Raw genomic sequence first — 17,022 nt, 5'->3', positions numbered from 1 at the left:
TTCCTTAAGCGCGCACTATTCTGCAGGCTGATCCCCTGGAGCGAATATAGCCGCTAGACAAATCGTATCCCTGCGCTTGTTCCTCATCATGACAAACTTAAGTATTTAATGCCTCAATGACGAGGAAGTATTGTCCTCGGGGAAGGTAATTACATGGCCTAATCAGGTCTTGCACAGCTGTTGAATCTCAGGCCTCTCTTCCGCTGTTATCCAACGCCATCATCTGCAGTGGTCTCGATGTATTTAGAGTAAGATATCTCGTTCACGCCAGAAGTTTTTTGTCACTTGTGAATGTTCTCGTGTGATGGAAATATTAACTTTCTAAACGAAACAGGAAAAAAAGGAAAAAAAGCAGCGAAGTTTCTTCGCGCAATCCCAGTTCTCAGCACGGTATGAAAACTCTCGATGTGCTGCTGTACGAAACTCTCAGGGACGACAGGTCAGCGCTCGGTTGCTCCCCAGATACGGTCACGTGAAGGTGCATCGGCGGTTGGCAGCACGATCCAAGCCTAACTTGACCTAAACTATAATAAAAGTTATTGAGGCTAGAGGGCTGCACTTTGGTATGTTTGATGATTGGAGGGTGGATGATTAATATTACCAATTTGCAGCCCTCTAGCCTCAGTAGTTTTTAAGATCTGAGGGCGGACAGTAAAAAGTGCGGTCGGACAACCAAAGCCGTGTCATTAGTTTTCTTTTACAGAAAACTAAAAGGATTTCTTAGTTAATTGTCTATAAGTTTCCTTCTGTTAGTGAATTTCCGTCAGTTTTTATTCATAACTCAATTGTATTTTAAGCGCAGCAAATGTTTAAACGAAATATTTTTTACCTACATTCAGTTTTCAATTTCAGTATTGGTTAATTGAGGAAGGAAATGTCGGCAAGCTACAAAAACATGCTCGAAAAAAAGAAGAAGAAGAAAAAAAAAAAGATGCATTCGTAGTAGTGATGAAAGCGATGCAAATCCGAGAGACCAAATAGTGAAGCTCAGCTGGTTAGATACAGACCTTTAATGAAAAGTCTGCCACATTTCCATTCCCGTATGCAGTGTGGGTTTCGTGCAAAAGCCCAATTCTGGAATGCTTAACCAACCATTTTAAAGGCTGCGCTACTTATGACATTTTCGATTGCTATACTACTCAGAGGTTTGCATGGTTAGATTCTGTACTTTTAGTATGAAATTATGTAAATGGATATAACGATGGATTTTGGATTTAAGTCATGATTATAGGAAAAATATATACATAGATATATGTCCAATATAGCACGAAGGAACTCCTACTTGAGAATATCCTTAAATCCACTGTAGAAAGGAGAGTGAAACAGGGACTTGGAACAAGCACTTTCGTAGTACATTCTACATTTTCAAGTAGAATATACTACGAAAGTACTTGTTCCAAGTCCCTGTTTCACTCTCCTTTCTACCGTGGATTTAAGATAGATATGTGTGCATATATATTATATATATGTACTAAATATTTGAATTATTTTCACAGAAGTTTGTCATCATTTTGGAATTTTCTGGAATATCATGTTGTTGCCCTTCGTCTCCATATTCTCGAAAGCAAACACGGGCACCACCGACACTGAATTTGATGCTTTCAGCTGGAGCTCATGAAGCCTGGCTGATTAAAGGAAACAGAATTATGCCGTCCCAGCACTACTGTTTTCCATCAGGAGTCCTCTGAAGGAGTTGCGTCTGTTGCGAATCCTACTCTTAGCCAAGATGGAAATGTAGGATCCTGCGGATTTCTCATAATTTTTTTCTCTCATATTATGGCTCAAAGCACATGCAAAACTTTTTTTTTAATCCTGAAACAGTGACGTCACTTTGTAACATCACAAACACGAGACCAGTGGCCATTAAGGTGGCTGACTCGAAGCCTTCAATTATACCCAAAACAGGTTTAATGATTCATGATGTGATTCAAGACGCTGTCGTCATGAATCACCTTATGACCTCAACGTCACTTCATATTGTGACGATGACTTTTCATACCAAATGATGATAAGGAGAGTATGGAAATTGTGATATGTATTATAACAGTAATAAAGATTTTTGAGCTTCGCTTTCAAGCTTATGAATACTGAGAGAATAAAGAATCGAGGCATCTTCTAGATTACCTTAGGAAGTTTCCAGGTCTAAATGCTAAGTAATGCCTCATAAAAAATGAATTTACAATTTACATTATCGGCCCATTTTCTAAATTTCAAGAATACCATTAAAACAGTTAGCAAATTTCGCTATTTTCTTTGCAAACACGATTGTAATGTTTTACATAAGGCTTAAATGATTAATGTATTTTTCTATCGATACATCAAAATTCAATATGTAAACAAAGGGTTTTATCAGTTTACCGTTCGTCTCCAACTTCCCACCCCCACCCCACCAACCCCCCAAAAAATCCCGATCTGCAGTGACGAGTGTCAGCTTTGGTAAGAGTTTCATAAAGAATTATGCATTGCTGTTGCATTAGTCCTGCTAATTACGAGGCAAACAGACAAGCAAACAAAACGTAACGTCCTTAAACTTCCTTAGTGTGGTATTGATAACATCTGCTTGGTAATTATAAATTTAACAAGTCTAAAAAATATTTGTCTACGATCATATATACACCCACGGCAAATATGTAAACCAGGCTACCTCTCATAAAAACTACAAGTTTCTCAAATTCATGAAAGAGCAAAACTTCGCAACTGGATGACATTCCCACGAGGATCCTCAGCTAAGGATAAAAGAAAACTTTGGCCCTCTTACATGAGACATTAGACGCCCATATTCTTTCCGAGATATACTGCAGGCAAATGGCCCAAACTGCAGGCGAAGTTCTATTTGGTTTTCTCTCGTTTAGCCCTGCAAATGTAATCCTCCCGCTGGTTTATGCCTCAGTTTTATCGGCGGAGATCCTGTACGAAGTCGTCAAAGTCGAGACATGCAAGGGCAATGAAGGCCAAGAGCCTTCGGTCATTCCTTGAGTGAGGACTGGCAATCAGGGAGCTGTAAATACGATTGATCTCGTTTAGTACAAAGTTATTTCTATAATGGTGAAGCAAATAAGAGTGACGGGATATTATACGTTATGGTGGAGTCATGTGGTAGTTGCGTTTGACAACGTCTTCGAGGTTTGCTTGAGAGAGAGAGAGAGAGAGAGAGAGATGAGAGAGAGGGAGAGGAGAGAGAGAGAGAGAGAGAGAGAGAGCGTCGTGGGGTTGTTTGTGATTCCGCCACAGCGTAAAATCCATTCGCTTTTTGGTAGCCGAGAGCCTAGTATTTAGAAAAAAAAAGTTTGATTAAGTTTGGAAATTCAGCATAGATCAGAGAATTCAGCGTATAGATATGAAGTCTACCCTTTTTTTGATATAAGTTCTATTCCTTGCATTATGCAGCTTCGTGAAAAATATATAAATATCAGCAACATGAGATGGAAAGAATAGTATTATTTCCTTAGAGGTTCATCTGATCTTACTCTTCATGATCAGAAGACTGCAGTGAGCGGCGATTTCACTTGGTATTAATCTTAATTTATATCTCCGGTGTCTTGATGAGTTCGCTTTGTCTTTTACTCGTCCTTACCATTATCACCAAAATCCGATCTTTTTCGTCCAGAATTTTCATCACAGTCAATGATTTAGCTTATTTGGTGTTAGCTATATTCCTTTCATTTTGTTCAAATTGGAGAGAGAGAGAGAGAGAGATCGTGCTGAATTCAGTCCTTAAGAATAATCTCAACGTAGCGAAAATCTGTCAGTGTGTGTCTGTCCAATGAAGAAATTTTTTTCAAAGATAGACAAATGGTGCTTTTCTTTGGATGAACGTCCATCATTTATAAAATGCGTTCACAATATTAAAGGTCGTAAGGGGTTGATTTGGAAAAAAAATCGTAAGAAAAATGAGTTTGTAAATTGGCATTTTCAAAAACACGGATAATCATCACCCTTGTTAGATAACGGGGTTTTCGACCACTTTGGAGTCTACATATGCAAGTACGCTTTTCCATGGGTAAAGCAGGATATTTTTTAGAAGACTTTGGAGCAAAAAAAAAAAAAAAAAAAAAAAAAAAAAAAAAAAAAAAAAAAAAGTGCGACTAGGAGCTCTGGGGACCCTTAATATTGTGAATGCCTCTATTAATCATCATAATCAAATAACTACCTAAGGTTTCGCGACATAAAGATTTAAAGAAAAAAATGAAAATAAATATATATATCGAAATTTGGAGATCTCCTCACTGCTGAAGAATATCTTATTCCAGTGAAGACGCGGACAATGGATGGAAGGAGGCGTTATCAGACGCCCTCGAAAGTTTCGTTTTCCCGGTGAGAACTCGATCCCCCATAATGACCCGCAATGTTGGGACGTGAGGCGAAAATTGCAAACTTGTTTGCAGAAGCGGAAGGAGGGTTTTCCCGGTGGGCTTCCATGACGCGGTTTTTCAATGATGTTTTCATTTTCCAAGGAAAAATTCGCTTTTCGTCCTTTCCAGCTCCTTTCTTCTTTCTTAGTTATTATCATTATTATTAGTTCTTTGTTGGACGAGTCGATTAGGTGCTCGACTACCGATCTGAGGGTCTGGGTTCGATTATTATTATTATTAGTTCTTTGTTGGACGAGTCGGTTGCATACTCGACTACAGATTTCAGGGTCTGCCTGTGTTCGATTATTATTATTATTATTATTATTATTATTGCCTTGTTGAACGAGTCGGTTTTACGTGCTCGACTACCGATCTCAGGGTCTTGGTTCGATTATTATTATTATTATTATTATTATTATTATTATTATTTCTTTCTTTGTTGGACGAGTCGGAGGTTACGTGGTCGACTACCGATCTCAGGGTCTTGATTCGGTTCCACCGCTGCTCTGCCAACAAGGATTCAGAGGAATTTATTTCTGGCGATAAAAATTCATTTCTCGATGTGCTTCGGAACCACAATAAGCTGTAGTCCCGTTGTTAAGCAACCATTTTAGTTTTCTAGCCACGTAAAAGCATCTAATCCTTCGGGGACAGACCTAGGATAGCTTGTTAATCAGCTCAGTGATGCTGTTAACTAAGATACAATTAATTATTATTATTATTATTATCATTATATCATTATTATCATTATTATTATTATTATTATTATTATTATTATTATTAAACCTAAATGGCTATTTCAACAGCGTTACGCTTGTAGGAATTCTTCTCTATTTTTCTAATAGCGGCTTTTTCAGTATACGAAACACCGAAAAAACCGCAATTCGAAAAAATAGAGAAGAATCTCTACAAGCGTATAACATGCTGAAGTAGCCATTACTTTTTTGCTGATCAAGTATGCCTGAGAGAGGGTCTGCTTCCTAAGTATTATTATTATTATTATTATTATTATTATTAGTAGTAGTAGTAGTAGTAGTAGTAGTAGTAGTGGTAGTTTTAATAGTAGTACTTTAAATTCCGTTTATATCTGTGCTTAAATGTAAACTTATAACAACAAAACAGGGAAAAGATTTCGTAAAAAATTCCAGACACTGAAGACCTCTGAAGCTAGATTGCAAGATAAAACCTTGAGAAACACTAAAGTCTTTTGTCCCCTTCTTCCCGAAGTCGAAATGGAACTGATAGGACTTTAACGTGTTTTCCTAGAAGTTCCCGAAGGCTAAGAGGAAGAAAATCTTGCTGTCAAGGCCTTTTTACTACGAAGAAATTGGCTGAGGGCAATTCCCGCGCTGTTTGTCTCTTGCCTATCTTCCGCCTAAAGGGAGCCGTTGTTGATGAAATCTTGTCCAGGAAGATCTTACGTTTCGTTACGTTATTTTATGCCTTTCTGATTCCTTCCAAGTGCGAATGTCAATGCCTTATTCGTTTTGAAGGAAGGAAAAGAGGCTTTACGTTACGATTGTTTCCCGTAGAGGGTTAGTGCCGTCACTGCACCTCATGCTGCGCACTGTAGACATTACTTAAAGATCTTTGCAGCGTCCCTCCGACCCCCTATAGTAGATTCACATCAACCGTGCATTTGACGTCTAGGCCAGTCCCTTACGACGCTCCTGATTGGCTGCTGATAAGCCAATGACAGGGCTGAAAGCTCTCAGTCTCTGTCGAGAGTTCACATGGGTAGGATCTATGTGCCACCTCTCCTGAGGGATACGACTTTCAGGAGAGAGGGGAACTTACATCCTGCCTATGTGAACTCTCTCGAGAGACTTAGAGTTTCCAGCTGTGATTGGCTTATCAACAGCCAATTAGGAGCGTCGTAAGGGACTGGCCTAGACGTCAAATGCACGGTTGATATGAATCTACTATAGCTGCAAGCCCTTTCGTTCCTTTTATTTTACCTCCTATCATATTCACTTTCTTCCATCTTAGTTCCCACCCTCTCCTGACAACTTATTCATAGTGCAAATGCGATAGTCTTCCTCCTGTTACACCTTTCCAAACCCTTTTACTGACAATATCCTTTTCAGTGCTGAATGACCTCATTGGTCCCAGTGCTTGGCCTTTGGCCTAAATTCTATATTCAATTCAGTTACGGGTGTCGTATTGAGGAAGATGAAATGAAAAGTCATTCATTATTCTGATGTATGAACTTTTTTGTGTGTGTCTGTTAGTATTAATGTAATAACGCCTATGGACAACAGTCATTTTCCTTCAGGACAAAGGTAGATTAAGGCTCTTTTACGCGAGCGTAAATCACTTCCTCGTTGAACTAGTAGTTAACGTGCTAGCCTACCGATTCGGTAGTCGCGAGTTCGAATACCTGTTCTGCCAACGTGGAATCAGAGTGATGTATTTCTGGTGATTAGAAATTCGTAACTCGATCATATTTCGATCCCACAATAAGCTGTATGTCCCGTTGCTAGATAACCAATTGGTTCTTCGGGCCAGCCCTAGGAGAGCTGTTAATCAGCTCAGTGGTCTGGTTAAGTTAAGATAGTATACTTAAACTTTTGAGCGTAAATCTGGATATGCTGTTGAAGATGCACCTAAAATCAGTAGTCCTCGTAAATATGTATATAGTAGCATTTCAAGATTTACAGTTAGAAAAAGGGTCTTTTTCATCCAATCTAATTTCATTTAGACCCACAGCGTTAGCTGTACTGCTCAGAGTTTCTAAAACTTCCATATCCAGTGAAATAGAAAACGGGTCTCTCCTTCCAACCGCCCTGAACAGTAATCAGCGTTCGTCGCTTCAGATGAATGTCCCGTCTGTAAAAACTGAAGCGGTTTCCCGATGGGTTCCTGGAATTGAGCTCGTTTCTTGAAAAAAAGAGATGGCACCGTATTTGCTCAGAAGGTTGTTGTTGCTTTACTTTAGGCTCTGTTGATTCCATCGCCCAGTAGACAAGGAATTAAGGAGATTTATTCACAGGAACGCTCTTTCCAAATGTACATTGTCACGAAAGTTTGATGATAAAAGGTTATATCCTAGTCTTTTAGCTTCCCTTAAGTAAGTACTCTCGATATCTTTATGAAAATACTATTGAGTGGTCTAAAGGAAAGTATATATATATATATATATATATATATATATATATTATATATATATATATATATATATATATATATATATATATATATTGGATTGTGTGTTTCGTAAATTTGACTTCCAAAAAATTTCGCAAGCGTCAATTTCCGTTTTCCAGAATTCTACTCTTAAAAGCTTCCTCTTTAGGGGACTAATTCCGTCTGTGCACCTCACATGGTGCACTGGTAGGCATCATTAAGGGTTTTCTTTGGAGCGGTCCCACCCTTCGCCCCTTATCTGCAAACCTCTTCATTTGACTGTACCTCCGTTCATATTCTCTTCCTTCCATCTAACTTTCCACCCTCTCTAACAATTATTTCACAGCGCAACTGCGAAGTTTGCCTCCGGTTACACCTTTCAAAACCTTATTACTGTTAGTTTGCCCTTTCAGTGCTGAATGACCTCATACGTCCGGGCGCTTGGCCTTGGGCTTAGATTCTGTATACTGTTCTCTCTTAAAAGCTTCCATTCCTTGAACGTCCTAGGACGCCTTTCCTTCTCCCTCTTCCACTAATAAAGAAGTTGGTCGCGGGACTCGAGCGCAGTTTATCTTCATGACGGTTTCATTTTTCTTTGAACGTCTGAAGCCACCGCCGTTTTAATGGTTTTAATCCTTCCGCGTGCCACTGGTGAACAGGGGGAATTTGTCGGTGCAAAAGAGCTTTAGTTTAAGCAGTTATTCCTTAGGAGGTTTTTGTAGTTTTCTTTAAAAGAAAACTATTGAGATGGTTTAGTTTGTCTTTCTGCAATTTTTTCTATCCGCATAGGAGGTGCTACAAATTGGCATGTTGATCAACCACCCTCTGATCATCACACATACTAAATTGCAGCTCTCTAACCTGTGTGTGTGTGTGTGTGTGTTTATGTGTATGCACGCGCGTGCATGCATATCTTCGTATAAGTTCTTTCATCTTGAAATGTATTTTACCTCAAGAGGTTTTCAGCATTCTTTTGATTGATTAAAATGTACTATATTTATGATAGCTTCAAAGTATGATAATGAAATTTATCTATCACCATAATCATTATTTTGATTAATTTTCGATACATGCCAATACCTTTCATATGGTTTTTATGCATTTCATCCTTTCACATATATTAATCATATTGAATGTTGCGTTTCCGTGTATTTAAAATTCATTTAACTTGCAAATTGTAACGATTAAGGCATTTGCTTTCAAAATTGACAATTATTAATGTGAGCTGGTATTTTCTGTAAAATTATGTTGCATTGGAATTGCAACATCCTTCTTCAAATTATTTGTTATTGAATTTTCTATAAAGTATTATCGTCGTTAATTTGCAATATGGATTTAATACAAGGCCTTATTTCTTAGTACTATGCCATCTGTCATTAATTTGATATAACGGCTTATTGCAATAAGAAGATAACAGTAATATTAATATAATTCATTCCTCAAATTCGTCGCTCTGCATGCAATCCATCTCGCAAGCAAGGACCCAGTTGCAGGTGCGCATGCATTCCTTGAGCAAAGCTATAAATCCTTCAGATAACAACATATCGGTTCCCTCGGATAAAGTTTGACTACCCAACGGATTTCACTCATATTTCCGCTCGACCGGCACCGTCCAAGTCCGAGATTTATATCTGAGATTAAGAGGAATCCGGGATTATTTTCCACTAGGTTCTAACGCTTTGACGCATTTCTTATTGCGATACTGTTGGAGTGATGAGTGCATTCTTTAGTATGATATATATATATATATATATATAATATATATATATATATATATATGTGTGTGTGTGTGTGTGTGTGTGTGTGTGTGTGTGTGTGCAGCTATACCTATTATCTATATATATATATATATATATAATATATATATATATATATATATATTATATATATATATATATATATATATTATATATATTATATATATTGCTATATATATACTTATAACATATAATATGATATTATATAATATATAACGTCAGAGCTATCGCATGTAAAATGGAATAGGAAAGTTAGCCATATAAACTGAAAGCAAGTCAAAGAAGAAGTTAATCATCTGGGCTTTAAATCTAAACAAACACGCTTGCAAATCATGCTTAAGCATCCCAATAACCCAAGATGTATTTTGTAATCTTTTAATTCCGCCGCATAATTTTCCGATTCGTGGTATGAGCGATGCAACATTACTCTAATCCGCCATGATGCTCGCATCATCGCTAAATGTATTAGCATCTTTTGGAGAAGGTTAAAAAACAGGGTTTTAGGGGCCAGACTGCTTCTGCTCAATTGCATTCCTCAGGCTTGCAACCCTGAAAAAAAAAAAAACAAAAAAAAGGTGAATGTCCGTGGAAGAGGGATTAAGAACGGTTTTCTTTTATATATGCACAAAAGATTATTTTTCAATGTCCCGGTAAGATTATTTTTTAACGTCCGATTAGGCCAGGATTAAAGTATAATCAGGTAAATGGTATGAACACACACCCGCACACAGAAGCAAACACACACACACACACACACACACACCCGCACACAGAAGCAAACACACACACACATTTTGATCTCCTTGGGATGTGAGACAGGAGCCATATTGCTTGACACAAATATATTAACTTCGAAATAACTAAGCAACATAGAGTTCGGTAACCATCTTCCGTTCCCATATTGAGTACGTAATTTCTGTTCTTCATTGGTATAATAGTACTAATAATGATAATTACAATAATAGCAATGCCATTTAAATAGGATTATTGAGGGTGGGTATCAGTGGACGTACAAAGTAGACTGCCTTGATCAGTTAATCGGTGCTGGATTAAGAAGCAATAGAAATGAGGATGTCATCCTAGAGTTTGGGCTTGAGGTAAAATAGAACTGGGAAATAGTCCTCATAATGAGGGCAGTGTCAAATATGGCAAAGTATCCAATTAACTTATTTAAAGATTTTGGCCACAGGGAATTCAACTTTTGCTTTAAAGATGATCAGATAGAATCGTCACGTGATTTAATCTCTTATCTCCAAAATATGACTGACAATTACATTATTAATCTGTAAGACTTATTTAAAAAGCAGATGTGTTTGCAGAAGTACTTGCTCTGTGCTGAATTATTAATTGCTTAAAATTCGACAGCTCATTGGTTATGGCTATGCTGATATATTAATCAAGGGAAAAACGAATCTATGGCTAAATATATTTACATATGTAATAAAGATAAGTCTGTACTGATGTACATTTACATGACTGGGTATGTTTTTTCCATTTCAAGATCACGCTACTCTGAGTATTTGTTGATATTAATTAACTTAAAACGCATATCTCTGCGTAAGAATATTAGTACTCAGATGCTCGTATATTAGAATAAGGATAAACTTAAAACTCATATTTCTGGGTAAGAATGTTAGTACTTAGATACTCGTATACTTGAATAAGGATCATTTTCCCCCTCATAATACTCAGAAGAGCGGGCATTACAGTGCTCAAGAAATAAAGGGAAAAAGAACAGGGCATATCATTACCGTACTAATGCCCCCAGGGTTGGCAAGGAGGGTCCATATGGAAGACAAGTTCCCAGACTAACGAGAGGCGTGTCACTCCCCACAGTCTTAGAAGCCATTTCTCGGATCTGAAATTTAGAAATATTTATTTTTATAACTTTTGTTAAATCTCCCCAGGGACAGTGATGTTCATCACATGAAAGTTTTCTTGAATCAAGTCTCTGGCTTAAAAATTGTTCTCTCTCTCTCTCTCTCTCTCTCTCTCTCTCTCTCTCTCCCTCACTTTATGGACACGATTTTCGTGAAGAAATATTTCAAAAAGAAACCCACACCTCCAGTGTATTCTATTTTCAGTCTGTTAATCTATTATGTGGGGAATCACCAACCATGTATGACGCACTGAAGTAGAAAGAAAAACGGTGAATTATGTTTCAAAATCTCTGTGAAAAGGATTCAGTTTGAATCGAGAATATTTGTAACAAAAGCATTCAAACTTTTCTAGTTGTATCTACTCGAGCAAAACATATAGACAACGTATTATTCAAAACCGTTAATATAACACTCGATAGATTTCTCGATATATTTTTTTTATTCATCACTGAATTCTTTAATACTCAAAACTAAGAATGCAGAATGCAAATGGTGCAGGATGCCCTTTCTTCCCGGATAAAACACATTACTGGAATCTTCCAAAAACGAACTAACCGTAAACGAATTGCGTTTACTGAAGGAATTTATGAATCCACAAATCATATCTCCGGGAGGAAGACTCGCCTGGTATCTTCCTCCATAAATCAGATCCGTACTCTTTCGTTGTCTCATTTCCAAAAAAGAAAAAAAAAGAGTAAATAAATATGTATACAAACAAAAAGAAAGAAAGAGAGAGAGAGAGAGAGAGAGAGAGCGAGAGAGAGAGAGAGAGAGAGGAGGAGCGCCCAGTCCCTTGTATTCGTTAAATTATAAATCAGATCAGTACTCTTTTGCTGGCTCATTTCCAAACCAAAAAAATAATTATGTATACAGAGAGAGAGCAGTCCTTGTATTCGTTAAATTATAGAATCCCAACCCTTGCAAAAATCAACCTGCTCCCAGCTGTGCTCAGATGTTTGATCCCCACAAGCAAATGCGTCCTTTGCCCGGCCAGGAAATTCTAAGGAGCAAGTTACCGACACATTAAAAATTCATCAGTAATAAGAACACAATTTTTCTCCTGCGTTCGTTGACCTCCTGAGGGAAATTCCATAGTTCCTTCTCCTGTTTTGATTAAATTGTAAATAAATGATTTCCAAAATGTTTAAATTAAGTACAAATAATCTGGAGAGATATGACAACTTGTCTGTTTGCACATTAAGCCGTGAGTCTCTCCTGTTTATGGTTGATGATAATTCTGGCCATTTTGAAAGAAGTTGGGGGATATCTGAAAGAGGTGCGCCTCGCTGTCTTATATTATTTTTGGCCGTAATCATTCGTTTGTTGATTTGTGTTTCTTTCTCCACGTAATTCCAAATATCATTCTTTTAAAAGGTTGTAATTTCATTTATAATTCGCTCGTGACCTTACCCATTTTCTTTTAAATTACATTTTGCTTTGTGAATGTAATTATTTTCTTTAGAGTTATTTTACTATTATGAATAAGTTATTTGGTTTCATTTCTTAAAAAATCCTTTCTTTAATCAGCAGTTTTCTGTTTTCAATAATTAGTGTAAATCTGATCCCATTTTCATAAATATTCTATAAGCTTATGTAGCTTTTCCCCTTAGCCTAAATTATTGCAGGAGAGTACAGGTAAACCGAATTAGTCGCTCCGTAGGTAGTCGATTGTGGTGAGTTGCACCCAGGTTGGTAAAATTGAGTGTACTTTTCTCTTCTGATTTCTGTTCTTGTTACTCTCACTAAAGGACATTTTACTATGTGGAAACTCCCTTGCCAAGTTAATGACCTGATTTACTTGTTTCCTATGGCTATCAAGAGGCTCAGCGGCGTGGTCGGTATGGTCTTGGCCTACCACCTCGGTGGCCGCGCGTTTGATTCTCGGGCATTCCAATGAGGTGTGAGAGATGTGTATTTCTGGTGATAGAAGTTCACTCTCGACGTGGTTCGGAAGTCACGTAAAGCCGTTGGTCCCGTTGCTGAATAACCACTGGTTCCATGCAACGTAAAAACACCATACAAACAAACCTATGAATGTCAGGATAGTGTTAACAAAAAGCGATAATAGGAATATTACTTTTAATAGTGGCAAAATAATTTTCAATGTCTTTGGTATGAAGCGTTGCATATGTTGAAAATGTAAAGCAAAATATTTAGGCATTTAAAATTTCTTTAACGGGAAACAGCGCTGACTTCCCTGCCTTTCAGTAAGTTGGAATCTACCTCAGTGATATATGAGCACAATTTAGCCAGTGAAAAATGATGAGGGCGAAGAAGAAAAAAAACGTTATTTTACTAGAGAGGTGAAGAACTCATCAGCCGTCAGATTCGACAAACTTCGGAGGAAAGTTTCTTCATTTGCCCAGTATTAAAGCAGATCTCTCAGATTGTTTCAGGGAATTCGAAAAGAGATCAAAAGAGATCAAGAATGATTCTCCACGCTCCATGATTTTAATTTTTTTGTCGTTTTCCTACGCATGAGAAATAATTCTGTTTTAATTGTGAAGATCTGTTTCCGGACATGTCTTCCGGATCTAGTTCCGCCATAACTGAGAAAATATTTATTAACAAGGGGTGACAAATTCACCTTCTTTAGCGGCTAGAAGGTTTAGGAAATGGAGAGAGAGAGAGAGAGAGAGAGAGAGAGAGACGAGAGAGAAGAGATCAGCCAATCTGGAACCGAATGATGTGAAGGAGTGACACGAGCACTCGAACAGATATCCTTGACCCAGCAGCCCTCGTACGTTTATTGACGCCTCAGTGTTCGTGTCGGTATGGTGTTAGCGTACCACCACGGTGGCCGCGAGTTCGATTCTAGGACATTCCACTGAGGGGTGAGAGATGTGTATTTCTGGTGACAGAAGTTCACTCTCGACGTGTCTCGGAAGTCACGTAAAGCCATTGGTCCCGTTACTGAATAACCCCTGGTTCCATGCAACGTAAAAACACCACGCAAAAAGTCGTACGTGTTTTTATAATGCCTACCAAACCTAAATAAATAATTATTAACTTTTTATTAGTCTTCTGTACATTCGAGGAATTCTATTCAGTTCTCAGGATAAAAAAAAAAAAACTCCGTAGCGGGTTAGTTCCGTCAATGAACCTCAAGTGGTGCACTGTAGGCATTACTTGAGGTTCTTTGCATCGTCCCCTCGGACCCTAGCTGCAACCACTTTCGTTCCTTTTGCTGTACCTCCTTTCATATTCTCTTTCTTCATCTTACTTTCCGCCCTCTCCTAACGCTTGATTCATAGTGCAACTGCCTTGAGGTTTTTCTCCTGTTACTCCTTTCTAACCTTTTACTGTCAATTTCTATTTCAGCGCTGAACGACCTCAAAGGTCCCAGTGCTTGGCCTTTGGCCTAAACTTTATATTTAACTCGACTTATAATGAAAAATAACCGAATTGGGTCTGATGTAGGTCTGGGTATGAGCAGCAATGGCGCCTGTTTGGTCTGTAAATTACGTGTCTTTTATCTCCTTTCCTATCTTCTTTCAGAGGCCCTATTTCCCATTTTTAGGGAAAACCTTCTCCTAAAAGTCCCCCATTCTCTTGACAGTCCACCACTTGTTACGTTGTTAATTTCGTCCCCTAATGGAGTTCCTAATTGGCTTCGCCTCGAATGTTTATATTCATGACTGCTTTGCTGCTTTTGAAATATAAACAAATCTCTTTTTTCTCGGAATTTACCGACGTTTATGACAATACTTTTCTTAACCATATTATTATTATTATTATTATTATTATTATTATTATTATTATTATTATTATTATTATTATTATTATTATTTATTTTTTGTTTTATTTTATTATTAGTTTTTGGGGGTTGGGGGGCGGGATCTATTGCAGGCGCCTATGTTCGTGTTGTTCCAGAATCGGCAGGAGTGTTGTGGATCTCGTCTTACGTGAGAAACGCCGCGATTTTCTGATGCAATGCCTCGTCTAGATTCATCTAAGAAGTTCTAGAAATCCCTGGAGTCGGTGACGTTCGCCGTAGGCTCCGCCCCCTGAGTGCTGTATAAATACGCAACGAACTTTTGATGAGTGATCGTAGAAAGAGAGAGAGATCGTAAAAGAGAGATCACCAGTTTTAGTCACAGAGAGCCACAAATCAAAGATTATTCAGTGAGAGATCAGCAGCAGCAGAGATCTTCCGTGAGATACGAGAAAAAAGGTGAACCGACGAAGTATCAATCAAAAGAAGAGTTTTCGTTCGAGTTGGTTGGCTATTGGTCTAGTCGTCTTCAGGTGTGGTCTACCGTGTTATCTCGACGTCGAGCAGACTTCAGAGAAGAAAAGGTCCTGTTACAGGTGTTGGGGAATTCCTGCCTTACAAGGAGATTAGTTTCTGCAATACGGAGTCAAGAGGACATCCGCAATCGCCGATCTACATTTATGAAGCCACCTCTCTTCAAGTGCCAAACTGTTTAGCAAGTATTCTTATTACCTCACTGTTTCCCCCAGTTCATGCAGTGTAAGATTCTATCGTTTTATGTAAATAGGAGATACCATTCTACATTTACCTTTGTTAGTAAGCTTGTAAATAAACCTTTGTTGTGTTAGTGTTTCTTTCTTTATTCGTATCCCCAGTTTCAGCTTTTGTTTGGTTGATATGATATTTTTTTATTATTTCATATCGAACCTGAAGCGGACCTTCCTCGAGGCCGTAACATTGTGTCGTCCTTTACCAGATATTTTCGGGCACCGTAATATTGTCTCTGAACATCTAAGAGTCCGTAACATCCGTGGATTTTATAGTGTGGGGTTCCGGGTTGCATCCTGCCTCCTTACGAGTCCATCACTTTTCTGACTATGTGTGCTGTTGCTAGGAGCAGACTCTTCTGCATGCGTACTGGAGCTACTTCGGCGTCTAGTTTTTCCAGGTTCCTTACTATTATTAGTAATATTATTATTACTTTGTATTATGAATGACTTCGAACATATTACCTATATATAACTCATTCAAATCAAATTGATCGAAATTCTGACGTATAAAGCGAACTGCTTAGCATTTGTCTTACTTGATACCCTCTTGAATTTTACACTTTTAAGCTCTGTATCATCATCATCATCATCATCATCATCATCATCCTCGTCGTCGTCCGTCCTGTCCTCTTCCCGCAGAAGGAAGGACGGAAGGAACAGCTGAAGCGCCTCCTAGCATTCCTAGGTCACGCCTCGGCTGATACGGCGTACTATATGCCCCAATGACATCTGGAAGCTGGAAACCAGGCGACAAGATTCCTCGCTGGAAACCAAAGCGGGCCTTCGTCGCTCCTCGTCGAGTTTCATCGGATAGTGTCTTCGTTAAAAACTCCTGAGGCTAGAGGGCTGCAAATTGGTTATGATCATCCCCCCACCCTCCAATCATCAACATACCAGATTGCAGCCCTCTAGCCCACAATAGTTTTAATTATTATTTAAGGTAAAAGTTATAAAGTTATCCATAATCGTGCTTTTGGCAAAAATATTGGACAGGCCACCACCAAGCCGTGGTTAAAGTAGTATCGGCCGCGGCCATACAGTATTATAACGAGACCACTTAAAAATACATCTATTTTCGACGTCCTCGATTATAGGTCTGTGTCAGAAAACTCCATTGTGCCGAATATTTTGTACTTGTTATATATATATATAATATATATATATATATATATATATATAGATATATATATATATATATTATATATATATGAATCAATAACTTGATCACGAAGATAAAAAAGAACTTTTGTGTAAGTTAACTGTATAGTGTCCCTCATTACCCTATTTATATGGCCTAGTCAAAACTCATAAGGAAAACAAACCTATTGCTCCCAATTATTAGTACTGTAGGAACAATTTGCTTATAACTATCTAAATATCTTCTAAACTGTTATCCCCGCTACTAGGAACTGTAATCTAATT

Source organism: Macrobrachium nipponense, chromosome 14 (genome assembly GCF_015104395.2).
Source record: "Macrobrachium nipponense isolate FS-2020 chromosome 14, ASM1510439v2, whole genome shotgun sequence".
NCBI lineage: Eukaryota > Metazoa > Arthropoda > Malacostraca > Decapoda > Palaemonidae > Macrobrachium > Macrobrachium nipponense.
Note: the sequence above shows the minus strand (reverse complement) of the source record.